This window comes from Arvicanthis niloticus, unplaced genomic scaffold, assembly GCF_011762505.2.
Source record: "Arvicanthis niloticus isolate mArvNil1 unplaced genomic scaffold, mArvNil1.pat.X pat_scaffold_1231_arrow_ctg1, whole genome shotgun sequence".
NCBI lineage: Eukaryota > Metazoa > Chordata > Mammalia > Rodentia > Muridae > Arvicanthis > Arvicanthis niloticus.
In genome coordinates this window covers 28,489-41,968 of record NW_023045231.1, presented here as the reverse complement: position 1 = coordinate 41,968, position 13,480 = coordinate 28,489, and the positions used below count along the sequence as shown (strand labels likewise).

The 13,480-nt window shown below is 53.4% G+C and overlaps 2 pseudogenes; one reads left to right on the top strand and one right to left on the bottom strand.

Annotated features, from left to right (window-relative positions):
* The first annotated feature begins 1,971 nt into the window (after positions 1-1,971).
* LOC117701512 (cell death regulator Aven pseudogene) lies at positions 1,972-3,213 on the top strand (annotated as a pseudogene).
* A 1,049-nt stretch (positions 3,214-4,262) lies between these two features.
* Positions 4,263-4,702, bottom strand: LOC117701513 (destrin pseudogene; annotated as a pseudogene).
* Between the last annotated feature and the right edge of the window lie 8,778 nt (positions 4,703-13,480).

Here is a 13,480-nt window from a genome sequence, read left to right as displayed (position 1 = left end):
GACGATGCGGAGGATTGAACCAAGAGACTGGCCTGCTTGAGGGTGGCATAGTGTATGATGGACTTCAAGAGTCAGAAATGGATGGAGACAATATTAATAAGTAGAAACATAGCAGATAAAAATATTTAATTAAAGGTACAAAATTGGTGGAATGAGTGAGTTGTTAGGGTCAGCTACTTCAGAGGCCTCATATTGCAGTCCATTACCCCAGATAGGCCTGAGATGCACTTGCCAGTTTTCCACCGCGGCTCTGAGCCCAAGACTTTGCGATAGTATAGCACATCACTGTTGTCTGTTTTAAAAAATTTAAAACACCACCTATGTTCATATTTGCATGCTTCCCCAATTCCCTTTATTCTCTAGCTTATTAAACAATTTATGAAAATTTCTACTATTTATCCTCCGTCCAAAGTATTGATAAAATACTGGCCTCATATTGTATAGAATTGGGTTTTTCAATATCGTAAAGGGGACAAACAACTGGGATGACTCATACAAAATACTAAAAAATAAACTGAGATAAAACTACTTAAAAAATTTAAACTACAAGTGAAAGCTGATGGTTGTGGGAACCAGAAGGTCCTGGATAAAGCTCCATTGGATAACGATTACTCTATAAAGTCAGACATTGATTCAGATCCCCACTCACACCTAAAAAGCCATTGTTAGTTATGTGTTAAGAGGAGGAATCCCAGGGCTTGTTAACCGTCACTCTGTCCCGAATCGGTAATCTGTAGGTTTAATGAGAGTCTACTGAAAAATAAGGTGAGAAGTGTTTGTATGAACATATCTACCACACATGAAAAATACACACCACACACACACACACACACACACACACACTCTTGCTCTGTTTTCCTAATTTGGGTTTTTAAATCATCAATTTTCTTCATTTAGTAAATCTTAGTATTAATTAGATATAAATTTTCAAAATTAATAAAAAATTGAAACAATTTTCCTGAATATTATTTTTAAAAGCCTATATTTGGGTTTTTAAAAAAGATTTCTTTAACCCCCGAATACATTACAATGAGATACTATTTTTTCCTATTTAAAATATTATCTGTATGCCTACATAGGTTCAATTCAGCCAGATAGCAGGGACAGGTTCTTCTACGCACTGAAGGAGACGTAGACACAGACTTACACTCACCCTTTAATTTAATACATGCTTGCAAAGAAAAAATAATTTTCTATAATTGAGTCTCACTGGTATATTAATCATACTTCAGGATTAGACCCTTGAAGGAGTCGTTTGCCAACACAAAATGAATTCTGGAGTTTTTGCATACTTTTTGTTTCATATTGTTTTTCTTTGAAGATTTTTGTCTTAATGTCTTTTGCTTGTATATTTTTATGTACCATTTTTGTGTTTTGTGGGGCTTTTTTGTGAGTTTCTGTCTATTATAAACGTAATTGTATTTTGGTTCCTAACTACCATTTTCAGTAGTAAATATCTTTTATGTATGTATGGATATTTGATATATTCAGTTTATAAAGATGCATGTGTGTACACTGTGTGTACATAATATGGGGACCAGAAATCAACCTCTGGTATTATTCCCTTAGGAGATATCTAGCATGTTTTTTGAGAAAGAATCTTTCATTGGACTTCTGGCATGGCAACTAACCCTGGAAGACTGGTCATCAAGTGTCAAGGATTAACCTGCCTCCTCTTCTGAATTATGCTCATAAAGACATCTGCTAAGAATTGGAATAGGTCATCATACAGGCTCTCGTACTCGAATTAAAAGGATTTACTGACATAGTAGTAGTTTCTACAGATCTTTAATGTCATATTTTTGCCAGTTAGGTTTTATGCTGTTTTTCTTCTTACCATTATTGCTTGCCGTTTCTGCACACACTATAGTAATGTTCTATTGCCAATACATCTTCATTAAATTCTCTTTTCAAAAATTTTCTCTGGTGGGGCCTGCACTCTCTGCAGCAGCTCATGTGCTCGGCGGCCTCATGGAGGCTGAGCTTGGGGCTCGCTGCACCAGCGCCAGCCAGCGAGGCTGGGAGCAGCCTGGAGGGGACCGAGAGCCGGCCTGGTCCGAGACAGCGCTGGTCAGAGGAGGATGCTGGGATAGAGGCCAGGGTTTTCCCCTGCTGTGAGGGGGGGTGGGGGGCGGAGGAGCCAGCATGCAGGTGGAAGATGACAGTGATTTAGACACCTATGGAGAAGAGAAAGGAAATTTTTCTAGAAGAAAGATTGTCTCCAACTGGGATAGATATGAAGATAGTGAAAAAGAGGTCAATGGTCAAAGTGGAGAATCTCAGCGGGGTCAGACTTCTTCACTATTCTCCTGAGCTCTGCAGGGGACTCTTCTTCACAGTTGAGATTGCCTGAGGAGAAAGAATGGGATGATGGAATTCCAGGTCCAAACAGAATTCAGCACTCTATGTGAACAATGAGTCACTGGTTCAAGCCCTTCACCAGCTGCCTCTTGTAGTCTAGCTTGATGTTGCTTCAGAGTTGATCTAGACCTTTAGAATTTTAGAGCTTCCACAGGTGAAACCAAAGATAAACAATAATGGAAAGGAGCTGGACTTGCAGTTAAGGGGCCCATCTCCGAGCTCAGATTCGCTGCTGGTGGTTGTCCCAGGTCTCTTGGCAGAGACAGTTTAAGAGTTTGCAGAAACCATCTTCCCCACTACAGTCAGCGTGGCAGACCATCTGGAAGAACTATATTATTGCTGCATTTAGATGCACCTGTAAACTGGGCAGTGGTGGCGCACGCCTTTAATCCTGGCATTTGGGAGGTAGAGGCAGGCGGATTTCTGAGTTCGAGGCAAGCCTGGTCTACAGAGTGAGTTCCAGGACAGCCAGGGCTACACAGAGAAACCCTGTCTTGGGAAAAAAAATAGATGCACCTGTAAAAGAGGAGACAGTATGTCTTCAGACCAGACATCTGAGGACAGGAACCAGAAAAAGATTGGCAGGTAGCCCAGAGGACCAGTTCCTGAAAAACCATCTGTGACCAGAGCGAATGTTGGAACCTGAGCAGCCAAGCACATCTAAAAAAGTCACTGAGGGAAAGCTGAAAGACTGTCTGGACATCATGATTTCCTGAAAGGGGGAAAAGTGCCTGAAGCAAATGTTGGTTGTCTTCTAAGTGAGGGTGGGCTAGTTTGCCAGATATTGCTTGTTAACATGTACTTTTATGCTTACAGCAGCCAACACTTACCTGTGTATTTGATGACATCTGAATACATGTATGAGCTTGTTTGGGGGCTTCATTCTGCTGTTATCTGGCTTAGTCTCTAATAGATTTCATTATGTACAGGGGAAGTCACAGCTACATTTTGAACCACCTTCTTGTCAATGTTTACAGCATAACAGGTGGTATTTAAGGGAATATACTCAAGTCACAAGGCATGCAGTTGGTAAAAATAAACACCCTCTGGTCTATGGGAAAAATTTCTTTCAGGTATGACAAAGCAGAACATCCATGACTAAAAGTAATATATTTTATACAGTTATTATTTTTCTACAGTAAAATTGTGAGGCTGAAGAGATGCATCAGCAGGTAAGACTACTAGTTGCTCTTGCAGAGGACCTGAATTCAGTTCCTATTATTCACATAATTGCTCACCACTGGCTCACCACTCCAATTCTATGAGGTCTGATGCCTCCCTGTGCACTGCAGTCATGTGGTGCACTGGCATTCATACAGGGAAAACCCAGAATACAAAAAAACCCCTCAAATCTTAATAATATAATTGTAATACAGAAAGCTACTGAGGAGACTGAGGCAGGAAGACTCCCCAATTCAAGGCCTCCCTAGAAAATCAATCCTATTCTAGGTGATTTAGCAAGACAATTTTGACAAGAAAAATTTTCAAACTTTTCAAAGAGACTAGCTATCCACTTGGCACAAATGTCATTTTGTGTTTAGTTAGCAAGTGAATGAATGATTATCTTTTCCCCAATTATTACTGAAGGCTCAGAAGAAGTCCTGGTTTCTATGTTGCAAAGGATTCACATTTCCTTGATGTTTCATTCTACATCCTCAGCCTTGTATTTATATAAATAAATCGGCATTTGGCCAATAAAAATTTAATTCCACACAAATGAAACTTTAAAGGCTAGATTTATGTAGGGTAGTATTTGCAGACACTATAAAATTTTTAGTTACTCTCAAAGATAGAAGACAAATTCCTCAGTGAGATCCTGGCCTAATATATTTTGCTTTACTTATACAGTGAAAGGATAATGCTAAATACAGAAGCTTCCAACTCAAGCACTAACTGGTGATCTACACAGGACATCCTTCAAAAGCTTCAATTAAGGAGCCACCTAGCTTTTCAGCAATACTAGTCTGACTGAGGTCTTCTGGCCCATTTGCTTGATATTAATACTTTATACCTGAAAATTTCTTCTTGATGGCATCCTTTGAGCTTGCATACATCATTTTATTTTTCAGAGATGCTGGTACCCACAAGAACAACATTAGCTCTTCTTTTCTGGACTCCTTGGTTTCAAAGCTCAAAGCTGGCATAATACAAAGCATAGCATTAATCTTTCTGGAAGCATTCCCATGAAATGCTTGAAAGGATCAGTTATAGTAACACCAACATCTCCAACCAAGATCTCTTCACATTCATCAACTACTATGCACTTTTTGTCTGCACATTTTCTTTTCTTGATTTCTTCTGGTGTGGAGCATTTCCAAATTTTCATGTTGACGAAAATTCGACATACTTGATCAGCCACATGAACTCCTGAGGCCAGACATAGAAGCCTGGTGGCAAAGTCCGTACACCTTAATACTCAGGTAGCAAAGAAGAAGAGTGGGTGCGGGACAGATGTGGAAGCTAGACAATATGAAAGCCCTAATGTTTCTATTTTTAGATTAAAAAACTGAATCTCTGAACTCCTTTGGGGTCCAGCTGTCTTTGTGGAATTAGGCACTGAAGGAGGCATAGGTGGAAAACATAAACCAGAAGAGGGAGAGGCAGAAAACACAAAGGCCAAGGACACAAAGGCAGATGGGGAGGTGGCAGAGAAAGAGAAAGAGGGCAAGGACAAAAGCCAGACTCAGATGCACAAAAAGAAGAGGTAGAAGAGGAAGAAGCATAAAAGGCAGGAGCTCAGGCAAAGAAGGAAAAGGCACAGGAAGCATAGGCAGAGGAGACAAAGGCAGAGAAAGAGAAAGAGAAGGTAGAGACAGAGTCAGAAAAGAAAGAAGCAGAGGAGGCAGCGAGGCAGAGAGGCAGGGAGGCAGGGAGGCAGGGAGGCAGGGAGGCAGGAGGCAGGGAGGCAGAGAGGCAGGGAGGCAGAGAGGCAGAGAGGCAGAGAGGCAGAGAGGCAGAGAGGCAGAGAGGCAGAGGGGCAGAGAGGCAGAGAGAGAGGCAGAGAGGGCAGAGGCGCAGAGGGGCAGAGGGGCAGAGGGGCAGAGGGGCAGAGGGGCAGAGGGGCAGAGGGGCAGAGGGGCAGAGGGGCAGAGGGGGCAGAGGGGCAGAGGGGCAGAGGGGCAGAGGGGCAGAGGGGCAAGGGGCAGAGGGGGCAGAGGGGCAGAGGGGGCAGAGGGTGGCAGAGGGGCAAGGGGCAGAGGGGCAGAGGGCAGAGGGGCAGAGGGGGCAGAGGGGCAGAGGGGCAGAGGGGCAGAGGGGCAGAGGGGCAGAGGGGCAGAGGGGCAGAGGGGCAGAGGGCAGAGGGGCAGAGGGGCAGAGGGGCAGAGGGGCAGAGGGGCAGAGAGGGCAGAGGGGCAGAGAGGCAGAGAGGCAGAGAGGCAGAGAGGCAGAGAGGCAGAGAGGCAGAGAGGCAGAGGCAGAGAGGCAGAGAGGCAGAGAGGCAGAGAGGCAGAGAGGCAGAGAGGCAGAGAGGCAGAGAGGCAGAGAGGCAGAGAGGCAGAGAGGCAGAGAGGCAGAGAGGCAGAGAGGCAGAGAGGCAGAGAGGCAGAGAGGCAGAGAGGCAGAGAGGCAGAGAGAGAGGCAGAGAGGCAGAGAGGCAGAGAGGCAGAGGCAGAGAAGCATAGCCAGATGCAGGGGAAGAGGCAGAGAGACAGAGGCAGAGAGGCAGAGAGACAGAGAGGCAGAGAGGCTTAGGCAGAGGCAGAGAGGCAGAGAGGCAGAGAGGCAGAGAGGCAGAGAGGCAGAGAGGAAGAGAGGCAGAGAGACAGAGGCAGAGAGGCAGAGAGACAGAGGCAGAGGCTGAGAAAAAGATGGAGAGAGACAAAGGCTGAGAGGCACAGAGGCAGAGGCAGGGTGGCTGAGAGGGAGAAGCTGAGGCATGGGCAGGGGCAGGGGCAGAGGCAGAGAGGCAAAGGCAGAGAGGCAGAGGAAGAGAGGCAGAGGCAGAGGCAGAGAGGCAGATGCAGAAAGGCTGAGGCAGAGAGGCAGAGAGGCAGAGAGGTAGAGAGGCAGAGAGGCAGAGAGGCAGAGAGGCAGAGAGGCAGAGAGGCAGGTAGCCGAGAGGCAGAGAAGCAGAGAAGCAGAGAGGCAGAGAGGCAGAGAGGCAGAGGCAGTGGCAGAGAGGCAGAGAGGCAGAGGCAGAGAGGCAAAGAGGCAGAGAGGCAGAGTTGTATAGAGAGGTAGAGAGGTAGAGAGGTAGAGAGGTAGAGAGGCAGAGAGGCAGAGAGGCAGAGAGGCAGAGAGGCAGAGGCAGAGAGGCAGAAAGGCAGAGGCAGAGAGGCGGAGAGGCAGAGAGGCAGAGAGAGGCAGAGAGAGGCAGAGAGAGGCAGAGAGAGAGGCAGAGAGGCAGAGAGAGAAGCAGAGAGAGAGGCAGAGAGTCAGGCAGAGAGGCCGAGAGTCAGGCAGAGAGGCAGAGAGACAGAGAGGCAGGCAGAGAGAGGCAGAGAGGCAGAGAGGCAGAGAGGCAGGCAGAGAGGCAGAGAGGCAGAGAGGCAGAGAGGCAGAGAGGCAGAAGAGAGGCAGAGAGCAGAGAGGCAGAGAGGCAGAGAGGCAGAGAGGCAGAGAGAGGCAGAGAGGCAGAGAGGGCAGAGAGGCAGAGGAGGCAGAGAGGCAGAGAGGCAGAGGCAGAAGCAGAGAGGCAGAGAGGCAGAGAGAGAGGCAGAGAGGCAGAGAGAGAGGCAGAGAGGCAGAGAGAGAGGCAGAGAGGCAGAGAGAGAGGCAGAGAGAGAGGCAGAGAGAGAGGCAGAGAGAGGCAGAGAGACAGAGGCAGAGAGGCAGAGAGACAGAGGCAGAGGCTGAGAAAAAGATGGACAGAGACAAAGGCTGAGAGGCAGAGGCAGAGTGGCTGAGAGGGAGAAGCTGAGGCAGGGGCAGGGGCAGGGGCAGAGGCAGAGAGGCAGACCTGCAGAAGCAGAGAGGCAGAGGCAGAGAGGTAGAGAGGTAGAGAGGCAGTAAGCAGAGAGGCAGAGAAGCAGAGAAGCAGAGAGGCAGAAAGGCAGAGAGGCAGAGGCAGTGGCAGAGAGGCAGAGAGGCAGAGAGGCAGAGGCAGAGAGGCAGGAAGCCGAGAGGCAGAGAAGCATAGAAGCAGAGAGGCAGAGAGGCAGAGAGGCAGAGGCAGTGGCAGAGAGGCAGAGAGGCAGAGAGGCAGAGAGGCAGAGAGGCAGAGAGGCAGAGAGGCAGAGAGGCAGAGAGGCAGAGAGGCAGAGAGGCAGGCAGAGGCAGAGAGGCAGAGAGCAGAGAGGCAGAGAGAGGCAGAGAGGCAGAGAGGCAGAGAGGCAGAGAGGCAGAGAGGCAGAGAGGCAGAGAGGCTAGAGAGGCAGAGAGGCAGAGAGGCAGAGAGGCAGAGAGTCAGAGAGGCAGAGATGCAGAGGCAGTGGCAGAGAGGCAGAGAGGCAGAGGCAGAGAGGCAGAGAGGCAGAGAGGCAGAGAGGCAGAGAGGCAGAGAGGCAGAGAGGCAGAGAGGCAGAGGCAGAGAGGCAGCGATGCAAGGCAGTGGTAGAGAGGCAGAGAGGCAGAGGCTGAGAGGCAAAGAGGCAGAGAGGCAGAGGCGTATAGAGAGGTAGAGAGGCAGAGAGGTAGAGAGGCAGAGAGGCAGAGAGGCAGAGAGGCAGAGAGGCAGAGAGGCAGAGAGGCAGAGAGGCAGAGAGGCAGAGAGGCAGAGAGGCAGAGAGGCAGAGAGAGAGGCAGAGAGGCAGAGAGGCAGAGAGCGAGAGGCAGAGGGCAGAGAGGCAGAGAGGCAGAGAGGCAGAGAGGCAGAGAGGCAGAGAGGCAGAGAGGCAGAGAGGCAGAGAGGCAGAGAGGCAGAGAGGGGCAGAGAGGCAGAGAGGCAGAGAGGCAGAGAGGCAGGAGAGGAGGCAGAGAGCAGAGAGGCAGAGGAGGCAGAGAGGCAGAGAAGGCAGGAGAGGCAGAGAGCAGAGAGGCAGAGAGGCAGTAGAGGCAGAGAGGCAGAGAGGCAGAGAGGCAGAGAGGCAGAGAGGCAGAGAGGCAGAGAGGCAGAGAGGCAGAGAGGCAGAGAGGCAGAGAGGCAGAGAGGCAGAGAGGCAGAGAGCAGAGAGGCAGAGAGGCAGAGAGGCAGAGAGGCAGAGAGGCAGAGAGGCAGAGAGGCAGAGAGGCAGAGAGGCCAGAGGCAGAGAGGCAGAGAGGCCGAGAGGCACAGAGGCAGAGAGGCACAGAGGCAGAGAGGCACAGAGGCAGAGAGGCACAGAGGCAGAGTACGAGAGGCCGACAGAGAGGCAGAGAGGCCGAGAGGCAGAGAGGCAGAGAGGCAGAGAGGCAGAGTAGGAGAGGCAGAGAGGCAGAGAGGCAGAGAGGCAGAGAGGCAGAGAGGCAGAGAGGCAGAGAGGCAGAGAGGATGAGAGGCAGAGAGGCAGAGAGGCAGAGAGGCAGAGAGGCAGAGAGAGAGGCAGAGAGGCAGAGAGGCCTAGGCAGAGGCAGAGGGACAAAGAGGCAGAGGCAGAATAGCGTAGCCAGAGGCAGGGGAAGAGGCAGAGAGACAGAGGCAGAGAGGCAGAGAGACAGAGGCAGAGGCTGAGAAAAAGATGGAGAGAGACAAAGGCTGAGAGGCACAGAGGCAGAGGCAGAGTGGCTGAGAGGGAGAAGCTGAGGCAGGGGCAGGGTCAGGGGCAGAGGCAGAGAGGCAGAGGCAGAGAGGTAGAGAGGTAGAGAGGCAGAGAGCAGAGAGGCAGAGAGGCAGAGAGGCAGAGAGGCAGAGAGGCAGAGAGGCAGAGAGGCAGAGAGGCAGAGAGGCAGAGAGGCAGAGAGGCAGAGAGGCAGAGGCAGAGAGGCAGAGAGGCAGAGAGGCAGAGAGGCAGAGAGGCAGAGAGGCAGAGAGGCAGAGAGGCAGAGAGGCAGAGAGGCAGAGAGGCAGAGAGGCAGAGAGGCAGAGAGGCAGAGAGGCAGAGAGGCAGAGAGGCAGAGAGGCAGAGAGGCAGAGAGGCAGAGAGAGGCAGAAGGCAGAGAGGCAGAGAGGCAGAGAGGCAGAGAGGCAGAGAGGCAGAGAGGCAGAGAGGCAGAGAGGCAGAGAGAGAGGCAGAGAGGCAGAGAGGCATAGAGAGAGGCAGAGAGGCAGAGAGGCAGAGAGGCAGAGAGGCAGAGAGGCAGAGAGGCAGAGAGGCAGAGAGGCAGAGGCAGAGGGACAAAGAGGCAGAGGCAGAGAAGCATAGCCAGAGGCAGGGGAAGAGGCAGAGAGATAGGGGCAGAGAGGCAGAGAGACAGAGGCAGAGGCTGAGAAAAGATGGAGAGAGACAAAGGCTGAGAGGCACCTAGGTAGAGAGGCACAGAGGCAGAGAGGCAGAGAGGCAGAGAGGCAGAGAGGCAGAGAGGCAGAGTAGGAGAGGCCAACAGTAGGTAGAGAGGCAGAGAGGCAGAGAGGCAGAGAGGCAGAGAGGCAGAGAGGCAGAGAGGCAGAGAGGCAGAGAGGCAGAGAGGCAGAGAGGCAGAGAGGCAGAGAGGCAGAGAGGCAGAGAGGCAGAGAGGCCGAGAGGCCGAGAGGCAGAGAGCAGAGAGGCAGAGAGGCAGAGAGAGATAGAGAGAGGCAGAGGCAGAGGCAGAGGCAGAGAGAGAGGCAGAGGCAGAGGCAGAGACAGAGGCAGAGGCAGAGAGGCAGAGGCAGAGAGGAGGGGAACAGAGGAGGGGAAGAGAGTCAGAGGAATAGGCAGAGAGGCAGAGAGGCAGAGAGGCAGAGAGGCAGAGAGGCAGAAGCGGCAGGAGAGGAAGAGAGGCAGAGAGGAGAGAGAGAGCAGAGAGCAGAGAGGCAGAGAGGCAGAGAGGCAGAGGAGGCAGAGAGGCAGAGAGGCAGAGAGGAGAGAGGCAGAGAGGCAGAGGGCAGAGAGGCAGAGAGGCAGAGCAGAGAGGCAGAGAGGCAGAGAGGCAGAGAGGCAGAGGGCTTTTTTAGTCCGGCAGAGAGGCAGAGAGCAGAGAGGACAGAGAGCATAGAGGCAGGAGAGGCGACGAGGCAGAGAGAGAGGCAGAGAGGCAGAGAGGAGAGAGGCAGAGAGGCAGAGAGGCAGAGAGGCAGAGAGGCAGAGAGGCAGAGAGGCAGAGAGGAGGAGAGAGGCAGAGAGGAGGAGAGAGGCAGAGAGGCAGAGAGGCAGAGAAGCAGAGAGGCAGAGAGGCAGAGAGGCAGAGAGGAAGAGGCAGAGAGAGGCCGAGAGGCAGAGAGGCAGAGAGGCAGAGAGGCAGAGAGGCAGAGAGCCAGAGAGGCAGAGAGGCAGAGAGGCCAGAGAGGCAGAGGAGGCTAGGAGGCAGAGAGGCAGAGAGGCAGAGAGGCAGAGAGGCAGAGAGGCAGAGAGGCAGAGAGGCAGAGAGGCAGAGAGGGCAGAGAGAGAGGCAGAGAGGCAGAGAGGCAAGAGGCAGAGAGGCAGAGAGGCAGAGTCAGAGAGGCAGAGAGGCAGAGAGGCAGAGAAGGCAGAGAGGCCAGAGAGGCAGAGAGGCAGAGAGGCCGAGATGGCAGAGAGGAGAGAGGCAGAGAGCAGAGAGAGCGAGAGGCAGAGAGGAGGCAGAGAGGGAAGAGAGGCAGAGAAGGCAGAGGCAGAGAGGCAGGAGGCAGAGAGGCAGAGAGGCAGAGAGGGGCAGAGAGGGGCAGAGAGGCAGAGAGGCAGAGAGGGGCAGAGAGGCAGAGAGGCAGAGAGGCAGAGAGGCAGAGAGGCAGAGAGGCAGAGAGGCAGAGAGGCAGAGAGGCAGAGAGGCAGAGAGGCAGAGAGGCAGAGAGGCAGAGAGGCAGAGAGGCAGGAAGCAGAGAGGCAGAGAGGCAGAGAGAGAGGCAGAGAGGCAGAGAGGCCTAGGCAGAGGCAGAGAGGCAGAGAGACAGAGGCAGAGAGGCAGAGAGATAGAGGCAGAGGCTGAGAAAAAGATGGAGAGAGACAAAAGCTGAGAGGCACAGAGGCAGAGGCAGAGTGGCTGAGAGGGAGAAGCTGAGGCAGGGGCAGGGGCAGGGGCAGAGGCAGAGAGGCAAAGAGGCAGAGAGGCAGAGGCAGAGAGGCAGAGGCAGTGGCAGAGAGGCAGAGAGCAGAGAAGCAGAGAGGCAGAAAGGCAGAGAGGCAGAGGCAGTGGCAGAGAGGCAGAGAGGCAGAGGCAGAGAGCAGGAAGCAGAGAGGCAGAGAAGCAGAGAAGCAGAGAGGCAGAGACAGAGAGGCAGAGGAGAGGCAGAGAGGCAGAGAGGCAGAGAGGCAGAGAGGCAGAGAGGCAGAGTAGGAGATGCAGAGAGGCAGAAAGGTAGAAAGGCAGAGGGGCAGAGAGGCAGAGAAGCAGAGACCCAGAGAGGCAGAGAGGGAGAGAGGCAGAGAAGCAGAGAGGCAGAGAGAGGCAGAGAGAGAGGCAGAGAGAGGCAGAGAGGCAGAGAGGCAGAGAGGCAGAGAGGCAGAGAGGCAGAGAGGCAGAGAGGCAGAGAGGCAGAGAGGCAGAGAGGCAGAGAGGCAGAGAGGCAGAGAGGCAGAGAGGCAGAGACAGAGAGGCAGAGAGGCAGAGAGGCAGAGAGGCAGAGAGGCAGAGAGGCAGAGAGGCAGAGAGGCAGAGAGGCAGAGAGGCAGAGAGGCAGAGAGGCAGAGAGGCAGAGAGGCAGAGAGGCAGAGAGGCAGAGAGGCAGAGAGGCAGAGAGGCAGAGAGGCAGAGAGGCAGAGAGGCAGAGAGGCAGAGAGGCAGAGAGGCAGAGAGGCAGAGAGCACGAGAGGCAGAGAGGCAGAGAGGGCAGAGTAGGGCAGAGAGGCAGAGAGCAGAGAGGCAGAGAGGCAGAGAGGCAGAGAGGCAGAGAGGCAGAGAGGCAGAGAGGCAGAGAGGCAGAGAGGGCAGAGAGAGGCAGAGAGGCAGAGAGGCAGAGAGGCAGAGAGGCAGAGAGGCAGAGAGGCAGAGAGAGGCAGAGAGGCAGAGAGGCAGAGAGGCAGAGAGGCAGAGAGGCAGAGAGGCAGAGAGGCAGAGAGGCAGAGAGGCAGAGAGGCAGAGAGGCAGAGAGGCAGAGAGGCAGAGAGGCAGAGAGGCAGAGAGGGGAGAGAGGCAGAGAGGCAGAGAGGCAGAGAGGCAGAGAGGCAGAGAGGCAGAGAGGCAGAGAGAGAGGCAGAGAGAGGCAGAGAGAGGCAGAGAGGCAGAGAGGCAGAGAGGCAGAGAGGAGAGAGGCAGAGAGGCAGAGAGGCAGAGAGGCAGAGAGGCAGAGAGGCAGAGAGGCAGAGAGGCAGAGAGGCAGAGAGGCAGAGAGGCAGAGAGGCAGAGAGGCAGAGAGAGAGGCAGAGAGGCAGAGAGGCAGAGGGCAGAGGGCAGAGGGGCAGAAGGGCAGAGAGGCAGACGGGCAGAGAGGCAGAGAGGCAGAGAGGCAGAGAGGCAGAGAGGCAGAGAGGCAGAGAGGCAGAGAGGCAGAGAGGCAGAGAGGCAGAGAGGCAAGAGGCAGAGAGCAGAGAGGCAGAGAGGCAGAGAGGCAGAGAGGCAGAGAGGCAGAGAGGCAGAGAGGCAGAGAGGCAGAGAGAGGGCAGAGAGAGAGGCAGAGAGGCAGAGAGGCCTAGGCAGAGGCGGAGAGGCAAAGAGGCAGAGGCAGAGAGCATAGCCAGAGGCAGGGGAAGAGGCAGAGAGACAGAGGCAGAGAGGCAGAGAGACAGAGAGGCAGAGAGGCAGAGAGGCAGAGAGGCAGAGAGGCAGAGACAGAGGGGCAGAGAGGCAGAGATAGAGAGGAAGAGAGGCAGAGAGGCAGAGAGGCAGAGAGGCAGAGAGGCAGAGGGCAGAGGAGGGCAGAGAGGCAGAGATGCAGAGAGGCAGAGAGGCAGAGAGGCAGAGAGGCAGAGAGGCAGAGAGGCAGAGAGTGCAGAGAGGCAGAGAAGAGGCAGGAGAGAGGCAGGAGAGAGGCAGAGAGGCAGAGAGAGAGAGGCAGGGAGGCAGGAGAGGAAGAGAGAGGCAGAGAGGCAGAGAGGCAGAAGAGGCAGAGAGGCAGAGAGGCAGAGAGGCAGAGAGGCAGAGAGGCAGAGAGGCAGAGAGGCCAGAGAGGCAGCGAGGCAGAGAGGCAGAGGATGAGCGAGAGGGAGAGAGAGAGCAGAGATGCAGAGAGGCAGAGAGGCAGAGAGGCAGAGAGATAGGAAGAGAGAGAGGCAGAGAGGAGAGAGGCCAGGAGATTTGCAGAGAGGCAGAGAGAGATGCGAGAGGCAGA